The 24636-nt window shown below is 43.7% G+C and overlaps 1 long non-coding RNA gene across 1 annotated transcript; it reads right to left on the bottom strand.

Moving 5' to 3' along the window:
* Nucleotides 1–2232: 2232 nt before the first annotated feature.
* LOC141250387 (uncharacterized) lies at nt 2233–24285 on the bottom strand. Its single transcript, XR_012312649.1, has 3 exons — nt 23979–24285; nt 15781–15939; nt 2233–2461 (listed from the first exon to the last, which is right to left on the bottom strand). It is a non-coding gene; the product is annotated as an uncharacterized lncRNA (long non-coding RNA).
* Between the last annotated feature and the right edge of the window lie 351 nt (nt 24286–24636).

Raw genomic sequence — 24636 nt, forward strand, 5'->3', positions numbered from 1 at the left:
AAAGGATCCCCTATATTCTCTGGACATCCTCTTCTGAAATGACCTGGTTGGCTACAATGGTGACAGATTGGTGCCCTTAGTCTTAAACTCAGTCCTCTGTACATTTGTGGAGGACCCATCCATTGTGGGGGTGAGCGGTATAGTTGTGGGTATCCTGGGAAATATGGCAACTGTTCTTGTTGATTATCTGCAGGTTGATAGACTGCTAGAGCAGCTGGAGCAGAAACAGGAGTCGGTGTAGGTGCTGGAGTAGGCTCTGGAGTAGCCTCTGGAGCAGGCCTTGGAGCAGGCCTTGGTACAGCATTCAATTGTTTCTCTATAGCTTTAGCGATGAGGAGTACCTTTCGTGGGGACATGTTCTGGTCTGGAGTCTGTAAGCTTCGCTGAGATTTCCTCTCTGAGTCCCCTAACAAATGAAGTGACTAGCGGATTCTGTTGGATCCTCTGACCTTCATCGAACCCTTGATCCTTGAACAGAGTATGGATTCCGGTGTAAAATTTTTCAACATTCTCCCCTGATTCTTGAGTACACTCCGATACACTGGTAGTTGAGTCTGTGAGCCGCTCCTTGGCCCATTACTGAAGTTGTTGACAAAAAGCTCCTCCTGATTGGTAAGTCTCCTTGTCTGTCACTTGGCTGTCATTCAGAGCTACTTGAATTATTGGCCAGAAAGCATCTCCCGCTCTAATGCTAGTGATTTCATGAAGATCTTTCCAAGTGGCTGAATAAGTTTGTTGAATTTGTCTGATTCTTCTGTAAAACGCCATAGGGTGTCTGTATGGGTCAGGTAGTTGACTAATCACTTGATTAACTTGTGAGGGTGTGAATGCCACATATCTATTATAGTGATCTAGCACTGGAGATTCTGACTGAGAAGATGTTGAGGGAGATACCAGCAACACAGCAACAGGAGGTGGGCTTGTTTGTCTAGTAAATAGTTCATTTGGGTTATCTTCTTAGATCATCTGGCGGCTGAGTGGGTCTGATCTAGCTGTGGCACTTTCCACAGCTCGGGTGAGAATTTGAGATTTATGATAGTCATTGCTGATTAGTCTTATCTCCTCCAACGTAGTTAGTCCTCTATACTCCCGTATAGCTTGGACTATTGCTTGGGCACAGGCTTGCATAGAAAATCCATACATTCCAGAACTTATAGCAGGAAGAGCAATAGAAGTAAGATTCCTTGTTCCAGCATAGTTCAGAATATTGTTGATTGTAGCTCTAAGTTGTGACACACACTGATCATGATGATCTTCATCATACACTGGACCTACTGCATGGTAATCTCCCTGGTCTGGTGGCTACCAGGTCTGTTGCCTCGACCAGTCCTGAAGAATGTACAATGCTGTTACAGTCTTCCTGAATAGCATTACCTCCGGCTTGCACAATAGTCTTAGCCACTCCTCCCCTATGTTGTAATCTAGGGTTTGCTGCCTTAACTATAGTATCTACCCACTGTGTTACCAGATCCCCCAGACCTGCTGTTAGTACCGTTGATGACTTCCAAATCATTCTTTCTGTCCATGGTTTCCACACCTGTGGGTATTCTTCATCTGAAAGGGTGGCACGGGAATCCTCCTGATCTGGAGAGAATTCTGATATTGGTGTACGAAATGTCACACAAGCCGGTTTACCTTCTGGATCGCTTATTGGTGTGGACGGTGCTGGTGGTGGTGGTGCTGCCGCCTCTTCATCCCACGGCTCCTCCGGTTCAATAGTATTTCTCCTTCTGTTAAGGGCCTGCCAGAACTCCGGACTATTAAATAGAGTTTCGGCACTAGGCAAATGATAGAGAGGGACATAGTCTTTTGGGACATAGTACGCACCATCCAGAGTGACAACCGGACAACCGAACCTGTACTCAAATTTAACTGAGATCTGAAAACGTGTATTGATGACATTACACTGGATATTCCTCATGTTTTACAGCTCTGTAGAAAATGTATCATGTAATTAAAAATTTCTGATGACCAATTGTTCTGAAAGAGAAGAAATATTCTAGATACCTCAAGGAATGGGTCAGTTGAAATTCAGTAGTTGAGATATAGGAGGGTACATATGTGGAGGTTTCACCAATTTAAGATACACTAGGTAACTACTCTCCTTCAAATTAAAGATGTCAGAGTGCATGCAGAGAAGCTAATCAACCAAATTTGCTTATCTGGTCGAAAAACTTCACTCAGAGACTGAACCATGCAAAACGGCATCCTTTATTATGTAGACATGGGGTTATATAGTATTCTACTCCTAGGTGGGATTAGTAAAATTCATTGCTGTTTGTGATAACTTGGCACACTGCAATTTGCTTATCCATGTATCTCGTGGCTTCAGTAACGTCTTAGGAATTCTGATGGGAGGGGTGACTCTCAGCGCCATCTTTGCCAACTCGACATGAATCTCTCTGTTATCAGCCATGCACATGCATACGTCATTCCCAGGAAATCATTTAGTTGTTCACGTCTACAATAAGAACAGAAACTGTTAGTTATATATTCATTAACTATTAACATAATCCATGTGCATATACACATTTGCATACATACATACACATAGATTATTCCATCATCTCTATATTAATTCACACTGATTAGGTAATCTATTAAAAGAAACTAATTGATTTTCTATAATATATATATTTTACCTTGACACATACAGTATGTCTTGGAGACATTCCAGGGAAGGTATTATCAGAAAATGACAATGATTAAATCAGGTTTTTGTGGTTTAAATAAACTTTGTAAAGTTTTGTCAATATTTTTTTTTTTTTATGGCCACTAGGGCTATTTTAGACTGTCTGGGCCTGATGCATCAAAGCTGCTTTTATGTTAAAATTCTGAAGTAAATGGCTTTGAAAAGTCATAAAATTTTGTCTCAACTCTAGGCTGTGCTAAAATTTTGCGTCTCTTAGCATTCTTACGCCATCTTTGCCCAGCTCTGAAGTGTGGGGGTGTGGCGACCGACGCTTTTCATAATTCATGATGCCCTGCGGCATTCGTTACGCCACAAATCTTACTCCAGCAGGGACTGGAATAAGATTTGTGGCGAGGGCAAGCAGAGGAGCACGTCACTTGTCAAATGCTCCTGATTCACTACAAGGCGACTGAGGTTATGAATGAATTATTAGCCTCGCACTACACCCTGCCACCTCATCAAGATTGGCGCGAAGATCACCAGTAGAGATGAGCGTTGTTCTACTCGAACTGTTCGCCAATCTCAAATTCGAGCTGTTTTGGGCGGTGTTCGAGCCGTTCGGCGAACACGAACAATTTGAGAAAAATTCGGCTGTTCGAGGTTATGTTCGATAACTGTTCGTGCACCAAAATCATAACTGGATTTTTTCTCAGTAATGATGAAAATTAATGTTAATACGCAGTTTGAGTGTACAGCGGGGTGGGGGGAGGGGCAGGGGATGGATCTCTGCAGGAACAATGAAGATCTCCATTTTTTTTTTCTCTTTCCCGCATTTACAGTGGGGAGGTGCAATCTGTCAGCCTATCAGCAGCGCACACACGGAGTGAAGTGCTTTTTTTCACACAAGCAAGGGCATGTGTCATTGGCAGTGTATGTCACATGTCCTTGCCCTATAAGACCAAGCCATTTTCCCCGTCGCCACCATTTTCTCACTGCTGCAGCTGCGTGTTAGACGGCACCGCTGTTGCTGTGTGCGCTATACCTTGTTAATTTCAAGCCAATTTTCGCACAAATCTACAGATAGCTTGGGAGTAGGGAATAGTTGTGATTGCAGTCCTTTTAAGGACTAGGTTACAGCATTTCCTACGACTTTTATCAGGCAGGTCTGTGCTCTTAAATAGATAGATTGTGGGAGTAAAGACTAATTGTAATTGGAGTCCTTTTCAGGACTAGGTTACATCAGTTCCTATCAGTTTTTGCCAGGCAGGTCTGTGCCAGTGCTGTGCAAGTTTTTTTCACAGCATTTGGCTGAATCTAGCAAAGCTAATCCTTTTTGGCCTATTGCAGAGTGTGTTAGTCAGTGGAGTAGCCTATCTGTGTTGCAAGATATACCACCTGTGTATAGAATACCAATTTTTTTACTGCACCTAGTGAAGTAAAATCTTTTGGGCATAGCATCATTCTATTAGTCCATCTATACTGACCTCCATCAGGTTGCAAATTGAATATAATTTGTTTCTGCATCTAGCTCTGAAAAAATATTGGGCTTCTAGCTGTGTGTGGGACTTGTTCTATTAATCCATCTATACAGACCTCCATCAGGTTGCAAACTGAATATATTTTTTTCTGCATCTACCTCTGAAAAAATATTGGGCTTCTAGCTGTGTGTGGGACTTGTTGTATTAGTCCATCTATACTGACCTCCATCAGGTTGCAAACTGAATATATTTTTTTCTGCATCTACCTCTGAAAAAATATTGGGCTTCTAGCTGTGTGTGGGACTTGTTGTATTAGTCCATCTATACAGACCTCCATCAGGTTGCAAACTGAATATATTTTTTTCTGCATCTACCTCTGAAAAAATATTGGGCTTCTAGCTGTGTGTGGGACTTGTTGTATTAGTCCATCTATACTGACCTCCATCAGGTTGCAAACTGAATATATTTTTTTCTGCATCTACCTCTGAAAAAATATTGGGCTTCTAGCTATGTGTGGGATTTGTTCTATTAATCCATCTATACAGACCTCCATCAGGTTGCAAACTGAATATATTTTTTTCTGCATCTACCTCTGAAAAAATATTGGGCTTCTAGCTGTGTGTGGGACTTGTTGTATTAGTCCATCTATACTGACCTCCATCAGGTTGCAAACTGAATATATTATTTTCTGCATCTACCTCTGAAAAAATATTGGGCTTCTAGCTGTGTGTGGGACTTGTTCTATTAATCCATCTATACAGACTTCCATCAGGTTGCAAACTGAATATATTTTTTTCTGCATCTACCTCTGAAAAAATATTGGGCTTCTAGCTGTGTGTGGGACTTGTTGTATTAGTCCATCTATACTGACCTCCATCAGGTTGCAAACTGAATATATTTTTTTCTGCATCTACCTCTGAAAAAATATTGGGCTTCTAGCTGTGTGTGGGACTTGTTGTATTAGTCCATCTATACTGACCTCCATCAGGTTGCAAACTGCATATATTTTTTTCTTCATCTACCTCTGAAAAAATATTGGGCTTCTAGCTGTGTGTGGGACTTGTTCTATTAATCCATCTATACAGACCTCCATCAGGTTGCAAACTGAATATATTTTTTTCTGCATCTACCTCTGAAAAAATATTGGGCTTCTAGCTGTGTGTGGGACTTGTTGTATTAGTCCATCTATACTGACCTCCATCAGGTTGCAAACTGAATATATTTTTTTCTGCATCTACCTCTGAAAAAATATTGGGCTTCTAGCTGTGTGTGGGACTTGTTGTATTAGTCCATCTATACAGACCTCCATCAGGTTGCAAACTGAATATATTTTTTTCTGCATCTACCTCTGAAAAAATATTGGGCTTCTAGCTGTGTGTGGGACTTGTTGTATTAGTCCATCTATACTGACCTCCATCAGGTTGCAAACTGAATATATTTTTTTCTGCATCTACCTCTGAAAAAATATTGGGCTTCTAGCTGTGTGTGGGACTTGTTCTATTAATCCATCTATACAGACCTCCATCAGGTTGCAAACTGAATATATTTTTTTCTGCATCTACCTCTGAAAAAATATTGGGCTTCTAGCTGTGTGTGGGACTTGTTGTATTAGTCCATCTATACTGACCTCCATCAGGTTGCAAACTGAATATATTTTTTTCTGCATCTACCTCTGAAAAAATATTGGGCTTCTAGCTGTGTGTGGGACTTGTTCTATTAATCCATCTATACAGACCTCCATCAGGTTGCAAACTGAATATATTTTTTTCTGCATCTACCTCTGAAAAAATATTGGGCTTCTAGCTGTGTGTGGGACTTGTTCTATTAATCCATCTATACAGACCTCCATCAGGTTGCAAACTGAATATATTTTTTTCTGCATCTACCTCTGAAAAAATATTTGGGCTTCTAGCAGTGTGTGGGACTTTCTCTATTAGTCCATCTATACTGACCTCCATCAGGTTGCAAATTAAAAATAATTTTTATCTGCATCTAGCTCTGAAAAAATATTTGGCCTTCTAGCAGTGTGTGGGACTTTCTCTATTAGTCCATCTATACTAACCTCCATCAGGTTGCAAATTAAAAATAATTTTTATCTGCATCTAGCTCTGAAAAAATATTTGGCCTTCTAGCAGTGTGTGGGACTTTCTCTATTAGTCCATCTATACTGACCTCCATCAGGTTGCAAATTGAATATAATTTTTTTCTGCATCTAACCCAGCCAATAGTTTTGGCCTAATACCACAGTTTGGCCACTCAGCTCTGCTCGGTTCCCATCCATTGTTTTTTTGTGCAAACAACTCCAGAGTTGTTAATTAGTTAACCACCAAAATGAGTGGAAAAAGGCCTGCTGCTGGTGGAAAGGGGAATAGGCGTGTTGGGAAGGGGAAAAAAGGTTGTGTCCGTGGGGTAGGTGTTAAAGCAACAGTAACATCTGCAGAAGAAAGACCATCTTCCAGCCAAACTAAAATGTCTACTTCTTTTAGCGGACAATGTGATAAGATCCCTTTCTTACGGCCACACCAATCGCTACAAATTCCAGATGAGGCACAAAAACAGCAGGTGCTTCAACGGATATCAACTGCTCCTTTAAGTGGGCTCTCCTCCACATCAACTTCAACATCACAAATACTCCAGTCCTCAAAGGTGTCACCCCAATCGCACTTGCTTCCTCACAGCTCCCAAATCTCCAGCTGCCCGTCTGAGTATGAGGTAGAACAGATGGTTGAGTCTGCAGAGCTGTTTACTCATACTATAGCCTGGGAATCAGAGGTCGACTCCAGCGCTTCTGTGAATCCAGACGAGGAAATGATCTGCACTGATGCCCAGAATCTTTATGAGTCGGATCCAGGACCAGACGCAGAAGGTTCTGACCATAATGTAGACCCTCATTCCCAAACTGTAACTCCTGCTGGTGGAGACAATGAGGAAGACGATGATAAGACTCAAATACCTGATTGGAGCGACAACTTTAGTTTTTTGTCAGGGCAGGAACAGGTTGGCTCTGAGGACGACGGGTGTGATAACGCACAGGGTGATGATGATGAGGTTGGAGATCCCACTTACTGTCAACCCACAGTCAGCCAAGAGATGAGGTCAGCAGAGGAGGTGGAGGAAGATGCTAGTGACGACGAGGTCAGGTTGCGCCTTCCTGGACAGAGACGTAGTACTGGAAGCACGTCAACAACTGCATCCTCAAACACAACTCTGCCCCTCACCACAAGTCGTGGTGGCTCTTCAGGTCGCATGGGTGCTAAGCCTTGCATAGCCTGGGCATTTTTTCAGATCGATAAAGATGACCCAACTCGTGTTATCTGTAACATTTGTCAGCAAAAGCTAAGTAGAGGCCAAAAAATACATAGTTTGAGTACTTCATGCATGAACCGGCACATGGACATGAAGCATAAGTTGCAGTGGGAAGCTCAGTGTGCTACAATGCGGCCTAGCCGGCCGGGCCAACCACCGTCTGCCATATCTTGTGCATCCGCGGCCTCTTCATCCTCTGTGACTGGGGGGACAGCAGTCACACCTGTTTTGGGGTGCAGACCTGCCACCTCTTTACCCGCAACAGCCAGCGTGATTGGCAGGTCATCATTTTCTTTGGAGGTGGTAACACCAGCTGGTGTTGAGCGCTGTCCGACATCGATAGCACCACCTTTGGATCAAGGCAACCTAACATGTCCGCCTGCATCTTCCTCACAGACCAGCAGTTTGCCGGGGACACCCTTATCAACCCCGTCTAAGCACAATAGCCAGCCCTCGGTCCCTCAGATGTGGACAAGTAAAAGACCATTTCCTCCTAGCCATGAGAAAGCTAAGAGGTTGAATTTCACCATCTGCAAGCTCTTGGCAACAGAAATGCTGCCTTTCCGCCTGGTGGACACAGAGGATTTTCGAGACCTTATGTCCGTCGCAGTGCCCCAGTACCAGAGGCCCAGTCGGCACTACTTCTCAAAGAAAGGTGTGCCTGCGCTCCACCAGCATGTCGCACACAACATCACCGCTTCTTTGAGAAACTCTGTGTGTGACAGGGTGCATTTCACCACAGACACTTGGACGAGTAGGCATGGACAGGGGCGTTACATGTCGCTGACTGGGCACTGGGTAACTATGGTGACAGCAGGACAAGGGGATGCTGTCCAAGTCTTGCCGCCCCCACGAGTTGTGCGTCAATCCTCTTTATCTCAAAGTTCCTCCACTGCTTCTGCCTCCTCAACCTCCTCTCGGTCTTCCACCTGCACCCAAAGCCTGTCTGGTCATGCCACAAGCTTTCTAACTGCGCAGAAGGGATCCTGCACACCTCCTTACTATGCTGGCAGTAGGGCTCAACGTCATCAGGCGGTTTTTACATTGAAATGTCTGGGAAATGTGAGTCACACAGCTGAGGAGTTGTGGTCAGCTCTGGAGAACCAATTTCATGAATGGTTGTCTCCACTGGACCTGAAACCAGGGAAGGCCGTGTGCGACAATGCTGCAAACCTGGGTGCGGCCCTTCGCCGGGGCAATGTCACACACGTGCCTTGTATGGCTCACGTGTTGAACCTGGTTGTCCAGCAATTTTTAGCCCACTATCCCAGACTAGATGGCCTTCTGCAGAGGGCACGGTCGCTGTGTGCTCACTTCCGCCGTTCGCATCCCGCAGCTCAGCGACTTACATCTCTACAGAAGTCGTTGGGCCTGCCACTTCACCGGCTAAAATGCGATGTGCCTACCCGGTGGAATTCAACTCTGCACATGTTGCAGCGACTGTGGCAGCACCGACAAGCCCTGGTGCAATACGTTCTGACGTATAGCCTGGGCCAACGAGATCCAGAGGTGGGGCAAATCACGCTGGAGGAGTGGTCTCAGATCAGGGACCTATGCACCCTTCTGCACAGTTTTGAAATGGCGACGAAGATGTTTAGTGCTGACGATGCCATTATCAGCATGACTATTCCGGTGATTTACATGCTGGAGCACATGTTAAACAGAATTCGGAGTCAGGTGGTGGCACAAGAGGAGGTGGAGGAAGTAGAGGAGGAGGAGTTGTATGCGGAAGGGCTAACATCTGCAAGGTCCAGACGGTCGGCAGCACCAAGGCGGCAGGCATGTGAGGGTGGGGGAGATGGTTTTACCAGGGCGCATGGTAGCAGCCAAACTAGTGAGGAAGGTGCAGGAGCCCAGGAAGAAGTGGAGGACGAACTGATGGAAGACTCATCAGATGAGGGAGACCTTGATCACATTTCTGTTGTGCGAGGTTGGGGGGAGAGGACAGAGGAAGGAAGCATGATTGTTACCTCGCCACCAACACAACAGGGACTTGGTGCTCCTGGATGCGCAACACACATGAGTGCCTTCTTGCTGCACTACCTGCAACATGACCCTCGAATTGTGAGAATTAGAAATAATCCTGACTACTGGGTTGCCACACTGTTAGATCCCCGGTACAAAAGTAAATTTGCAGAAATTATTCCTGCCATAGAAAGGGATGCACGCATGCAGGAGTATCAGCAGAGACTGTTGCAGAATCTTACATGTGCTTTTCCACAAAATACCAGTGGTGCACGTAGTGAATCTCACAGTTCCAACTTGCCAACCGTGGGACCGTCAAGTGTTCAGCACTCAAACCGTAACAGAACCACAGTATCTGCTGGTAACATCAATTTTGCGGAATCATTTCACCACTTTTTTAGCCCATCCTTTGCAAGGCCACAGGAGACAAGAAGTCTGACACATAGTCAACGCCTAGAGACGATGGTACAGGAGTATCTCCAAGTAAACATTGAAGCCATGACTGTGTCACTGGACCCTTGCTCTTTTTGGGCTTCCAATCTGGATAAATGGCCGGAGCTAGCCACTTACGCCTTGGAGATCTTGTCATGCCCCGCAGCCAGCGTTCTGTCTGAATGTGTGTTCAGCGCTGCTGGTGGTGTGCTGACAGATAAGCGCACGCGGCTCTCCACTGATAATGTAGACAGACTCACGTTCATAAAGATGAACAAATCATGGATCAGAAACGACTTTTCTACCCCTGTGTCATCCTGGGGAGAGTAAAAGCTTGATGATTGGTTAAAATCACCCTACCAACCGTTTTAAGCTTTCAAATTACTAATCATGTTTATCTGTATCTTGGCTGGAAAATAATTTGGGCTTTGTAGCAGTGTGCAGCACTGATCCTATTAGGCCATCTATACTAAAGCTTCACCAGATTTAAAATTAATAATAATTTTTAGCTGCATCTAGCCCGGAAAATAATTTTGGGGCTCCGAGATGCGCAAGACACATAAGTGCCTTCTTGCTGCACTACCTGCAGCATGACCCTCATATTGTCAGAATTCGAAGTAATTATGACTACTGGGTTGCCACACTCTTAGATCCCCCAAACTTTTCGATCAACCTTTTCATTTTAATAAAGACCAAAAAAATGGTCATTTTTGAAATTATAAGCATTAGCAGGTTGTTAGAAACTGAAATCAGTTTTCAACTCAAAACTTTATTCTAGGTGATGTTACATTTTCACATAGGACCCCTTGTTCGAAAGGAGCTTCTGAACTCTCTCGTCCATTGAATTTGTCAGGTTTTGGATGGTTTCTGCTTCAATTGTTTTGCATGAGGACAGAATACCCTCCCAGAGCTGTTGCTTAGATGTGAACTGCCTCCCGCCATCATAGACACTCCTTTTAATGATGCTCCAAAGGTTCTGAATGGGGTAGAGGTCAGGGGAGCATGGGGGTCACACCATAAGTTTGTCCCCTTTTATGCCCATATCAGCCAGAGATGCAGATGTTTTATGTGCAGAATGAGATGGTGCATTATCATGCAGAAAAATGATCCTGCTGTGAAATACACGGTTCTTCTTCTTGAACCATGGCAGGAAGTGCTGTTTGAGAAAATCCACATACATTATGGAGTTCATCTTTAGCGCTTTCAGGGATCCTAAAGGGGCCGACAATCTCTCTCCCCATGATTCCAGCCCAAAACATTACTCCACCTCCTCCTTGTTGGCGCTGTAGCCGTGTTTGCGTGGGGTGTCCATCAACCAGCCATCCTCCACTCCATCCATCTGGACCATCGAGCGCTGCACGGCACTCATCCATGAACAAAACAGTTTTGAAATCAGTCTTCATGTAATGTTTGGCCCACTGGAGCCGTTTCTGCTTGTGTGAAGTGGATAGAGGAGGTCGACAGGATGGCGTATGCACAGCTGCAAACCTCTGAAGGACCCTGCATCTTGTTGTTCGGGGGACGTTGGAGGCACAAGCAGCTTCAAAAACTTGTCTGCTGCTATGACAAGGCTTTTTTGCCGCTGCTCTTTCAACCTGACGTAATTGCCTGTAGGAAAGAGTCCTCAATTTGCCCTTATCAGCACGCACACGTGTGTACTGTGAATCAGCTACATACTTCTTGATTGCCAAGACACTTCATCCTGATCATCGCACAATGTTGATTGTAGTCATGCCTTGACCTAAACACTCCACAATTTGTTGCTTCTCAGCAGCCGACACATCCTTTTTCTTTCCCATTTTAGCAGAAAATGTAGGCTGCTTAATAATGTGAGACAGCCTTCTTAAGTAGTCTTGCCTTTCATTGGACACACCTGCCAAACTAATTAGCACAGGTGTCTGCAATTGCTTACAGTGATATAAAGAGCCCTGACACACATCACCATCAATGAGTTTAACTGACAAACAAACAAATTCTTCCCTTATCACTCCTAAACACTTTTTGCATAATAATTTGGAACACAGTGTACATGTGCTTTTCCACAAAACACCAGTGGTTCACGTAGTAAATCTTACAGTTCTAACTTGCCAACCGTGGTCTGTATGGAGTTGTTCAATAAAGGGCCCAAAATTAAGATAACATAGATGGGAGAGGTCTCTATGAATAGGAATTCCTAAGTATTTGATACCCTGTGAGGGCCAGGCAAAGGGAAACTTGGACTGGATGGAATCCTATATGGATTTGGGGAGGGAGACATCGAGGGCCTCAGACTTCGCTGCATTGATTTTAAAATTTGACCATGTAACAAAGTGATCTATTTCAGCCATAACAGCATGGATGGATATATGTGATTGAGTGATATATACTAGGACATCATCAGCAAATAGAGAGCACTTGTACTCGGTGCCTCCCACCTCAATCCACCTAATATTGGGGTTATGGCGAATTGATGAGAGCAGGTGCTCTGTCACTAGGATGTATAAGAGAGGGGACAGAGAACATCCCTGCCTTGTCCCATTGGTGATTGTGAAAGGTGATGAAAATGTTCTGACGCGCCCCCTGGGCCTTGGGACACCCGGAGCCGGACCCTTTTTGGTGGATGCTGGTGGTTGTAGTCTCCGTGGCGGCAACCCGGTTCCGTGGCTCAGGGCGGTCAAACCAGTGGCGGAACTATTTATGTGGTTTTGATGTTTAAATGTCCGACTACGCCACCCGTGGATTGCGGTCAGAGTGAACCGCCGCTCCAGGGCAGACCACTGAGGCTGGTGTTGTGGGTGCAGCAGAGCGTAGCATAACTCCCCACGGGAGGAGTATAGCCTCAGGGCAGTGTATGCGGAGGATGGGGGTGATGGTGCAGGGCAGCAGCAGTAATGACACGGAGTCAGTGATGCAGTCCAGGGCCTTTACTCACAGTTCTTATTATCCAGACCACGTCTGCAGGTAACGGCTGCCCACGTCGTACTTTGCTCACCAGGTGAGGGGCTCAGACAACTCCCAGATAACTTTGGAGTGCTTCACAGGACCCCCTTTGTGTGTCCTTTGTCTGGCCTTTCTTACCAACCCTTCTGTCCGGCTGCCTCGGGCCTCCTCTTGGTAAACTTGGCGCCAGTTTCCCTGACCCTATGTGGTGCCTTCCTAGCGGGTGTAGCGAGGGGCTGCGCCACATAAAATGTCACAGCCTCCTGTTTCTAGCTGAGGGTCGTTTCCTGCCTCCACTAGTTTCGGGGACCGGTCTCCCCCTTTGGCCTGACCCCTCCACGCAGGTGGATTTGGGCGTGCGGTGGCGACTCGCCCGTCCGCACCCCTGAGATCCCTTCGTTCCTCGTTCCTGGAGCCTTCTCCGCTCCTCTTCCTTCCTTCTCCGTCTTCCAGGCCTGGGCCTCTGTTACTAGGCCCGCCTCCGGAGCAGAGCTCATGCAGAGCCCCTGCTCCCTGCCACTTCTGCTCAGACTTCTCTGCACTGAACTAAGATGGTGCCCACCTTTTATACTCCCTTCTCAATGCACCCAGGAACTGCTTCCTCCCTGCTCCTGCACTACAGGGTTCCCCTTCCTCAGTGTTCCCTCCCCCCACTCCAGCCAGGGACAGGGACTGTCGTGCCCATCTCAGGGGCATATTGGTCGCCCTGCCCCACGGCAATGTGGTGTAATGCATGCAGGTGTCGGGTCCTGATCCACACTACATCCTTACCTGAGAGTGAGATATCACACCTCTGGGTGAGGTGCAATACCTCTGTAGCAACCGAGCCCTCAGGGTGCTACAGTTCCATTTATCTTCAGCCTAGGTGACGTATTGCGATACAGGGCCGTGATTTTGGCTATAAAAGGGTCCCCTAGACCCCTACCCCAAGCTTTTTAAGAGAATCATATATGGCGTGCCAGGAGACTCTATGGAATGCTTTCTCAGCATCCAACGAGAGTATCTAATTACAAATTTTTAACTGCATCTAGCCCAGGAAATACTTTGTGCCTAGTAGCAGGGTCTGCTAGTCAGCGGATTATCCCGGCTGTTAAGCAAGCTACACCACCTGTAGTTTGGACACTTCATTTTTTCAAAGGAAATGCTTCGGGACCACGGGATACTCAGTGAAGAGCATCAGGAGGCACCCCAAGGCATAGGGGCTGGGACTGGCAGTAGGATGCCTTGCGGTGGACAGCCGAGCTCGATCCTTATAAAAGCTTTTTAACTGCAGCAGCTTTAGTGGACGCTACTGGAGCTGGAATTACGCGGCTGCTGGCATGAGACTTGCCCTCCAATAGATCCTTGTAAAAGGATTTAAAGTGTATTTATTCAAATTAGAGAGACAATTTAAATTAAAAAGCTTAGAGCTGCCTCCACCACAGGGGGGCTCGCTCGACCCACCAGCGGACAGGCACCAGTATTGGGAGAAGGGGGCTGGCCGTCAGGGTTCACCGCGGCTCTGGCACAAACCCGGCGACACGGAGGTGGCACGGGCAGGAGCGGACTGAACGTGTCGGCTTCTCAATTTTGCATTTTAGGAGGGCATGACATGCCTATATCTGTGTCTCCCCCTCCTTTTACTCCTCCACCTCTTTTCTTTTCGCATGACTATATGTACTTGTCACTTTTCCATGTGTTAGTTGTGTCTTCTGAGCAGTTTGTCAGCTTTTGGACACCTTTGAAGGTGTTTTCTATGTGTTTCTATGTATTTTTGTTTGCCTGCCATTGGTTTTAACGGTGTTCGAAGGTGTTCGACGAACAGTTCGACGAACAGTTCGGCGAACACACGGGTGTTCGACGAACCGAACCGAACTCGAACACTACGGGGGTGGCTCAACACTAATCACCAGCCATAATGAATCTGGGCCCTTCTTCCTCTTTTGTACATAAAGACTTTTCAGCAGCCTCGTTATCATCATTGGCTGGATTATAGTGACCCTTCTATTCTTAGCTGGAAACACAGGATCCACCATTCACAATAGGCAATATCACAGGCTTATTAGATGCTTTAATACAAAAAATAAGTTCTGAGTCTACCTGAAGCTGTTAATGTATGCGAGAATTTCCTTAAAGAACAGAAGCAATAGTCTAGAATAGGCGCGGTGGCCGGTGTAAAATTGCAAAAATCCGAGGTTTCCCTGTCCCAAACAAAAGGCGATGAACACAGAAGTGAGGTATACATTAATGCAATTTCAAAGACATAAAAAAAAAAATGCCCTTTTCTTTCTTGGTATCTGTGCTACTCGTTTCTATGAGCTGTACTTAGCATTGCAGTCTGTCCTATTCCCAGGAGTCTCAATAAAGAGATGTAGCAGAGTTGAATAGGTCCGAAGACTCACGGTGGCAATGTAGCATAGTTGAATATGTCAGGAGCCACACGTTTAGCAATGTAACTCACCCCAATGATCTAGCAGAGCTGAGTACGTCAGGGGGTGCTCTAGCTATATAGAATACCTAGCAATGTAGCAGAGCTGGGTATGTATGAATGTAGAGAGTAAGAGTGTACCAGAGCTGGATATGCTAGGAGACACATGAGGCAATGTAGCAGAGCTGGGTATGTATGAATGTAGAGAGTAAGAGTGTACCAGAGCTGGATATGCTAGGAGACACATGAGGCAATGTAGCAGAGCTGGGTATGTATGTATGTAGAGATTGAGAGTGTACCAGAGCTGGATATGCTAGGAGACATATGAGCCAATGTAGCAGTGGTGATGGTCTGCAGTGGCAGACGCAAACTACCTGAATTTGAAGGTGGCTTTTTGCATTTTGCCACATGAGCCGAGCTAAATGGTGTGGGTGAATGACATCACAGGTCTGCACCGGATTGCGATGTCACTTCAGGGATAGGATCGGCCCCAGAGAGGTTAGTAACAACTAGTTTGGTTATGTACAGTACATTATTTATCATGTAGGTCTGTCAGTCTATAAAGCATCAAATACTGTACATATGTGTTTAACACCCCTTTAGAGCTACCATGGTACACAGGGTGTTATGGGGGGTCTCACCTCTCTAGGGCGCAGTGCCTCCATCCGAATCTTGATTGGAGCTCTCTCTCTGGGACTGCAGAAGGACTGTTATCTTCTGCCAGGGGCTGACTCGGGAAGCCCCTGCCACAGCTCAGTACACACAGGGAACAGGAGTAGAACCATTTAACAGGTTTATTGCTATAAATAAATCCAAAAGAACAAAATAATTGGTGACCAGATATCCCTTATTAAATAAAAAACCTATAAATGTGACTCATGGTCAGTATAAAATGAACATTTATTGAAAAATTCATAAAAACACATAAGCGACAATAATACAAAAGAGGAAAAATGTAAACAGAAAAATGGGCATCTGAGGGTAGGTAGAAGCATAAATCGATATATAAAATCATGTACAAAAAACACACAATGACCAAAGTCAGCCTAAGTAAAGACACATATGGAAACTATCATTTGGGTAAAGTGCAAAGTGCAACAAGAATGTCCCAAGTGGGTAAGTACTAAGACTACTAGAGAAAAGGTAAGTGAATGGATAAATAAGAAGGCTGCTGCAAAGGTCAGAGGTACTGGAAAAATGACATGAGAGTATCAAATGGGCTACCTGAAAGTCCCTCAGAGTCCACACAGGTCCGACGCGCGTTTCGCCGTAGGCTTTTACCAGGATAAAGAAAAAAGGATAAGGGGGAGGTATATATAGGACAGTTGGCCAATGAGGAGAGGGATATAGAAATATGAGCATAGCGCTATGCAGAAAGAGCTCCAAGCAGCGACCTGTTAGAAGACTGCGTCTCATTAGAGCGCAGTCCACCCACAGCATCGGTGCTGGCGTGCGTGTCACGTTGGAACGCAAAGGCGCCCGGAAATGACGTAAGCGGAACATCCGGGATGCATGTTGGAACGCAAACCGGAAGTGGGGTAATGAGAATCTCCGGGATTGTGGTGACGAAGAGGGGAGGAGGGAGTAACTACAGGAGGCTCATGCGTGCCACCATGGAACGCAAGGAAACAGTGATACAGGTAAGTATAGAAGAAGAAGTATATATATAGAAGAAAAAGAGAGCGTGAACATGACAGAAAGAGTAAAAGGAAAATAGGAAACCAAAAGAAAGGAGTTATTATTGTGAGAATGAAAAGCTGCAAAAAATGAAGAATGAAAAAAAAAAATAATAATAATAAGAAAAAGAAAATATATATAATATATGAAAATAAAAAATAATAATAAATGATGAATAAGAAATATATGAGAATGTGCACGTGTATACATGTGAAGATAATACATGGAAAAATACGATGAAAGAATAAATGAATAAAAAGAGGTAACAGTATACATATAGTGAATATTATACCCACAAAAAATAAGAACAAGGAATTGTCGTGATAATCAAGTCTGCAAAAAGGGCATTGAGAATAAATATAAAAAGATAAGGTGGAAAAAATAGGTGAAAGTGTTCATAACAAATGCTGTATATCCATATCGTGACACGTATGCAGTCCGTCCCAAAGCGTATTTCAAAGTACAGCGTAATGGTATATTTTCTTCTCTGCAACTCATGGCCAAAAGGAGACTCCTCAGGAAATACATTAGATAGGCGAAAGAACTAATAAGCAAAAGAAAAATAAATAACAAGCAATAAAAACATCATAAGAACAATAAAAAATATTTTAGACCGATAAAAATGGTGATAAGCAGAAAAATTACCAAGAGACAACAACAAAGAGGCAATAAAGAAAACTAGGAGAGGAGAATGCTGAGATACAGAAAAAAACGGAAAAAGGGGAAGGGGGGGGGATGGGTAAGGGGGAGAGGAAAGGGGGGAAGGGGTTTAAAGAAAGGGGACGAAGCTATTAGATTCGTTAAGGCCTTGGGGTACCATGGTATTAAGAGTAAAAATCCATTTCACTTCTTTTTGGGCCAAGACCTTTTTCCAATTTCCGCCTCGGATCCCCACGTAAACCCGATCTATTCCACTAACCTTGAGGAGGGAGGCATCACACTCATGGTATTTTTTAAAATGGCGGGGTAGGGTTTTCAATTCATCCAAGTTAGTTGATTCTTTGTCCAAAACGTGTTCCCTTGTTCGTCTACGGAGCTCCCTGGTGGTCATGCCAATATATATCTTATCACAGGGGCATCTGGCACTATAGATGACCCCTATTGTTGTACACGTGATATCATGAGTGATGGTGTACTCCCTAGGTTTTTCCACATTAGTGAATATCTTCTCGGAACAGATATTTGGACAGGCCACACATGACCCACAAGGTCTACATCCCCATGAAGGGCCTTTTGATCCAAAAATATAGTTTTTTTTCTTATTGTTAAGATGACTATGAACAAGTCTATCCCGTAAATTCTGAGCCCGTCTATAAGTATCCATAGGGTTACGGGGGATATACGAGGAGAGGGTTTTGTCCAAAAGAAGAACCTGCCAATGTTTGTTCAAAGCATTCCATATCTCATTACTTCGAGAATTGAATGTTGAGATAAATCTCACAATATCTTTTCCTCCGATTTTTTGTTGTTGGTATAGTAGGTTCTTCCTATCTGAGAATTTTGCTCTCCGATAACTTCTTTGTATAATTTTCTCATTATAACCCCTCTTTCTGAACCTGTCTTTGAGGTCCAACGCCTGTTTTTCAAAACTCTCATCATTAGAACAAATTCGACGGATTCTCAAGAATTGGCCTGTGGGGATGCCATTAATCAATTTCTTGGGATGAGAAGAGTTAGCATGCAAAAAGGCGTTAGTCGCCGTAGGTTTCCGAAAGACGTCTGTTTGTATGAGTCCATCATGGTCAATACTCAGCTTAACGTCCAGAAACTCCATGTTGTGTCTCCCAGTCTTAAAGGTTAATTTGATATTGAGGTTATTGAGATTTAGAGTGGAGATGAGATGCTGAACCTCCGTGACAGAGCCCTGCCACAGAAAGAAAATATCATCGATGTATCGACCCCAGTACAGGATTTTATCAATACCCTGTACTGGATCAGTCATGAAGATCTCCCTTTCCCACAGCCCCAGGAACAGATTAGCATAAGAGGGGGCACAAGCCGCTCCAATTGCTGTCCCCTGGAGCTGTAGGTAGAAGGACTCTCCATACAGAAAAAAGTTGTGACTTAAGGTAAACTGTAAGAGCTTGACCACAAGTTCGCGCATCCCAATCTCCACATCCGACATCTCAAGAAAAACCTCGGTGGCCCTATTTCCGTCCCCATGGCGGATGGACGTATAAAGAGATTCAACGTCACATACCACCATGAGGACATCCTCATCCACATGTACCCCATCTATTTTTTTAAGAAAATCGGTGGTGTCCCTGAGATGGGACGGCAAAGTCTCTACCAGAGGGTGAAGGGTATGGTCAATAAACCGACAGATAGGTTCACAAAAATTTTGTACACCAGACACTATGGGTCTACCTGGTGGGTTAATCATATTTTTGTGAATCTTCGGAAGAAGATAAAAAGTGGCAATGCGTGGACTCTTATCAAAGAGGCAATCAGATTCCTGCTTCGATAATGTCCCTGATGATACTGCCTCAAGCAAAATGGACCTAAGAAGATCCTGATATTTCAAAAGGGGGTTGAAGGTGAGTTTTTTGTAGGTGGTAGAATCCCCCAAATGTTTTTTGATCTCATTTTCATATTTAGAAATGGGCCATAGGACAATATTGCCACCCTTATCTGAGGGTTTTATCACTATATCACGAAAATCACTAAGTTCGTCAATTGCCCGCCTCTCTTCTCTACTGCAATTATCATAGAGACGTCTGGTGGGTGGATATATTCTTAAATTCTTTGGTGACCAGTTGAACAAACAGATCAATGTGAGGGTACAGTGAAAGAGGAGGACATTTTTGAGATTTGGGTTTAATAGAATCGGGCAACTTACATATATTTGGTATATTTTGTTCATCCATAAGGTCCTGTAATGTCTCTACAGCTTCCTGTTATTCTAGAGTGGGAAACATGTAAGGATCGATAGGTTTGTGAAACATTTTTTTAAAAACCAATTTGCGGGCGAACAAGTGAAGATCTTTTATTGCCACAAAGGGGTCAAAATTACCCGAATGTGAAAAGGAGAGACCCTTTCCCAGAATATCAATCTGAGATTGACTCAAAATATGATCAGAGAGGTTAATTACCTTAAGACTAGTATCAGATGATTCTTTATCATTAACAAGTCCACCGCGAGGATTGTTTCTCCGTGGATCTTGTTTATTATGTCCCCATCTGGTATTGTAGTTGTATCTCTAAGAGGAAGATTCATTGGATTCATTGTCGGTGGAAATGACGGAAGACACTGATGGTTTTCGATCGCTCTGGGTTGTTCTAAATTTCCATTTGTAAATCTTATCATTCTCTTTATCTAGTAAATCACGCTGATATTTTGTGGCTTTTGTAGTCTTAATTTGTTTTTCCCAGGTTGTAAAAACACCATCAATTTCACCATTAAATTTATCAAACTCATTCTGGGGTACCAATGCTTTAAGCTGGTCCAGAAGAGAATCAATTTCTTTATCCGTCTCAGTCATGGTCATCCCATTTTTCTTAATAATTAATTGTAGGAACTTCCCTGAGCAGTCGTTACAAATCGCTTCCCATTGTGAAGTGAATTCAATGTCCTCTTTTCCATATGATGGAAATACTTGGACTCTAAGTCCTCTAGGTATTAGACTCTCCTCTATATACCTCTCTAAAGTAAATTTGTTCCACCAAACCTTGATCCGGCGGTGGTAAAGAAGTTTTAATTTCTGCTTAAGATCACAAATATTTTTATGGTCACTAATGTCAGTCTGAGAACTTTTTCCTCTAAAAACAGACAGGGCTAAATCATGCCATGTCGCCTCTTTGGCATGAAAATCCATGTCAGGCAAACCTCTGTAAAGATACAGGAAAGTAAATAAATCCAAAAGAACAAAATAATTGGTGACCAGATGTCCCTTATTAAATAAAGAACCTATAAATGTGACTCATGGTCAGTATAAAATGAACATTTATTGAAAAATTCATAAAAACACATAAGCGACAATAATACAATAGAGGAAAAATGTAAACAGAAAAATGGGCATCTGAGGGTAGGTAGAAGCATAAATCGATATATAAAATCATGTACAAAAAACACACAATGACCAAAGCCAGCCTAAGTAAAGACACATATGGAAACTATCATTTGGGTAAAGTGCAAAGTGCAACAAGAATGTCCCAAGTGGGTACTGGGGTCGATACATCGATGATATTTTCTTTCTGTGGCAGGGCTCTGTCACGGAGGTTCAGCATCTCATCTCCACTCTAAATCTCAATAACCTCAATATCAAATTAACCTTTAAGACTGGAAGACACAACATGGAGTTTCTGGACGTTAAGCTGAGTATTGACCATGATGGACTCATACAAACAGACGTCTTTCGGAAACCTACGGCGACTAACGCCTTTTTGCATGCTAACTCTTCTCATCCCAAGAAATTGATTAATGGCATCCCCACGGGCCAATTCTTGAGAATCCGTCGAATTTGTTCTAATGATGAGAGTTTTGAAAAACAGGCGTTGGACCTCAAAGACAGGTTCAGAAAGAGGGGTTATAATGAGAAAATTATACAAAGAAGTTATCGGAGAGCAAAATTCTCAGATAGGAAGAACCTACTATACCAACAACAAAAAATCGGAGGAAAAGATATTGTGAGATTTATCTCAACATTCAATTCTCGAAGTAATGAGATATGGAATGCTTTGAACAAACATTGGCAGGTTCTTCTTTTGGACAAAACCCTCTCCTCGTATATCCCCCGTAACCCTATGGTTACTTATAGACGGGCTCAGAATTTACGGGATAGACTTGTTCATAGTCATCTTAACAATAAGAAAAAAACCTATATTTTTGGATCAAAAGGCCCTTCATGGGGATGTAGACCTTGTGGGTCATGTGTGGCCTGTCCAAATATCTGTTCCGAGAAGATATTCACTAATGCGGAAAAAACTAGGGGGTATACCATCACTCATGCTATCACGTGTACAACAATAGGGGTCATCTATAGTGCCAGATGCCCCTGTGATAAGATATACATTGGCATGACCACCAGGGAGCTCCGTAGACGAACAAGGGAACACGTTTTGGACATTATAGCAGCCAAAGAATCAACTAACTTGGATGAATTGAAAACCCTACCCCGCCATTTTAAAAAATACCATGAGTGTGATGCCTCCCTCCTCAAGGTTAGTGGAATAGATCTGGTTTACGTGGGGATCCGAGGCAGAAATTGGAAAAAGGTCTTGGCCCAAAAAGAAGTGAAATGGATTTTTACTGTTAATACCATGGTACCCCAAGGCCTTAACGAATCTAATAGCTTCGTCCCCTTTCTTTAAACCCCTTCCCCCCTTTCCTCTCCCCCTTACCCATCCCCCCCTTCCCCTTTTTCCGTTTTTTTTCTGTATCTCAGCATTCTCCTCTCCTAGTTTTCTTTATTGCCTCTTTGTTGTTGTCTCTTGGTAATTTTTCTGCTTATCACCATTTTTATCGGTCTAAAATATTTTTTATTGTTCTTATGATGTTTTTATTGTTTGTTATTTATTTTTCTTTTGCTTATTAGTTCTTTCGCCTATCTAATGTATTTCCTGAGGAGTCTCCTTTTGGCCATGAGTTGAAAAGAAGAAAATATACCATTACGCTGTACTTTGAAATACGCTTTGGGACGGACTGCATACGTGTCACGATATGGATATACAGCATTTGTTATGAACACTTTCACCTATTTTTTCCACCTTATCTTTTTATATTTATTCTCAATGCCCTTTTTGCAGACTTGATTATCACGACAATTCCTTGTTCTTATTTTTTGTGGGTATAATATTCACTATATGTATACTGTTACCTCTTTTTATTCATTTATTCTTTCATCATATTTTTTCATGTATTATCTTCACATGTATACACGTGCACATTCTCATATATTTCTTATTCATCATTTATTATTATTTTTTATTTTCATATATTATATATATTTTCTTTTTCTTATTATTATTTTTTTATTTTTTCATTCTTCATCTTTTGCAGCTTTTCATTCTCACAATAATAACTCCTTTCTTTTGGTTTCCTATTTTCCTTTTACTCTTTCTGTCATGTTCACGCTCTCTTTTTCTTCTATATATATACTTCTTCTTCTATACTTACCTGTATCACTGTTTCCTTGCGTTCCATGGTGGCACGCATGAGCCTCCTGTAGTTACTCCCTCCTCCCCTCTTCGTCACCACAATCCCGGAGATTCTCATTACCCCACTTCCGGTTTGCGTTCCAACATGCATCCCGGATGTTCCGCTTACGTCATTTCCGGGCGCCTTTGCGTTCCAACGTGACACGCACGCCAGCACCGATGCTGTGGGTGGACTGCGCTCTAATGAGACGCAGTCTTCTAACAGGTCGCTGCTTGGAGCTCTTTCTGCATAGCGCTATGCTCATATTTCTATATCCCTCTCCTCATTGGCCAACTGTCCTATATATACCTCCCCCTTATCCTTTTTTCTTTATCCTGGTAAAAGCCTACGGCGAAACGCGCGTCGGACCTGTGTGGACTCTGCGGGACTTTCAGGTAGCCCATTTGATACTCTCATGTCATTTTTCCAGTACCTCTGACCTTTGCAGCAGCCTTCTTATTTATCCATTCACTTACCTTTTCTCTAGTAGTCTTAGTACTTACCCACTTGGGACATTCTTGTTGCACTTTGCACTTTACCCAAATGATAGTTTCCATATGTGTCTTTATTTAGGCTGGCTTTGGTCATTGTGTGTTTTTTGTACATGATTTTACATGTCGATTTATGCTTCTACATACCCTCAGATGCCCATTTTTCTGTTTACATTTTTCCTCTTTTGTATTATTGTCGCTTATGTGTTTTTATGAATTTTTCAATAAATGTTCATTTTATACTGACCATAAGTCACATTTATAGGTTCTCTAGGTTTATTGCTATGCAGCAGAATTGAGGTGGGTTTAAAGGAATAACATACAATGCAGGTAACTCTGCTCTGTAAAAGTCCTATACACATCACAATCTATTTCTACTCCGACCCTGCAAATATAACGTAGCAGGTTTTCCTTTTCGTTTTAACTCAGTCCAAACGTTGGGGCCCAGTTGCCGCGGATGTTGGCGCGCAAGTTCGAACAGTTGGTGCACTTAGATGAATATTAATGTCAATAGTCTAGGTTGTAGTTTACTCACTGTAAATAGCGCTGGTAGAACCACAAGTCTCAGAAGGGCACTCACTGTGTCTCAAACAGTCGGATGGTTCTCTGGACACCAGCTGGGGGCGGCAGGATTCAGGCCTTTATACGGTGGGAGTGCCGGCAGAACTCTCCGAGTCCTTGATGTAACTTGCTTCAGAGGGTGACAATACCGTGCTCTCTCCAGCAGCGCGGGTATATCAGAGGGGACAGCAACACTCTGCAGCGTAGAGGAATGCAGATCCGCAGCGCTCAGTCTCTCACAGCAAGTTGCCACGCTCCTCTCCCTCTGCACTTTCGCTTTCACTTCCTCCCCAGCTCCCTCCCCCAAGTCCCTGCTCATCCAATCCACTCTCTCTCCTTCTATCCTTCCAGGCTGTGTCATCTGACTGAAACAAGGGTCCCTGGGAATTGTAGTCCACTGCAGCTCAGGGGAAAAACTGTTAGGCTATGTGCCCACGATGCAGATATGCTCAGGATTTTTTCCTGAGCGTTTCTGCATCTCCCTGGCAGAAAAAAACGCATGCGGATTTTACATGCGGATTGTACATGCTTTTTCCTGCCAGGGACATGCGGATGTGAAGCGTTCTTCTCTTGCATTTCCGCATGCGGGTTGTCAAGCGCTTTCCAAGCGATTTTAGCATCACTTGGAAAGT

This window comes from Phyllobates terribilis, unplaced genomic scaffold (assembly GCF_046119375.1).
Source record: "Phyllobates terribilis strain yellow unplaced genomic scaffold, ASM4611937v1 Scaffold_2__4_contigs__length_985480577, whole genome shotgun sequence".
NCBI classification, from domain to species: Eukaryota; Metazoa; Chordata; class Amphibia; order Anura; family Dendrobatidae; genus Phyllobates; species Phyllobates terribilis.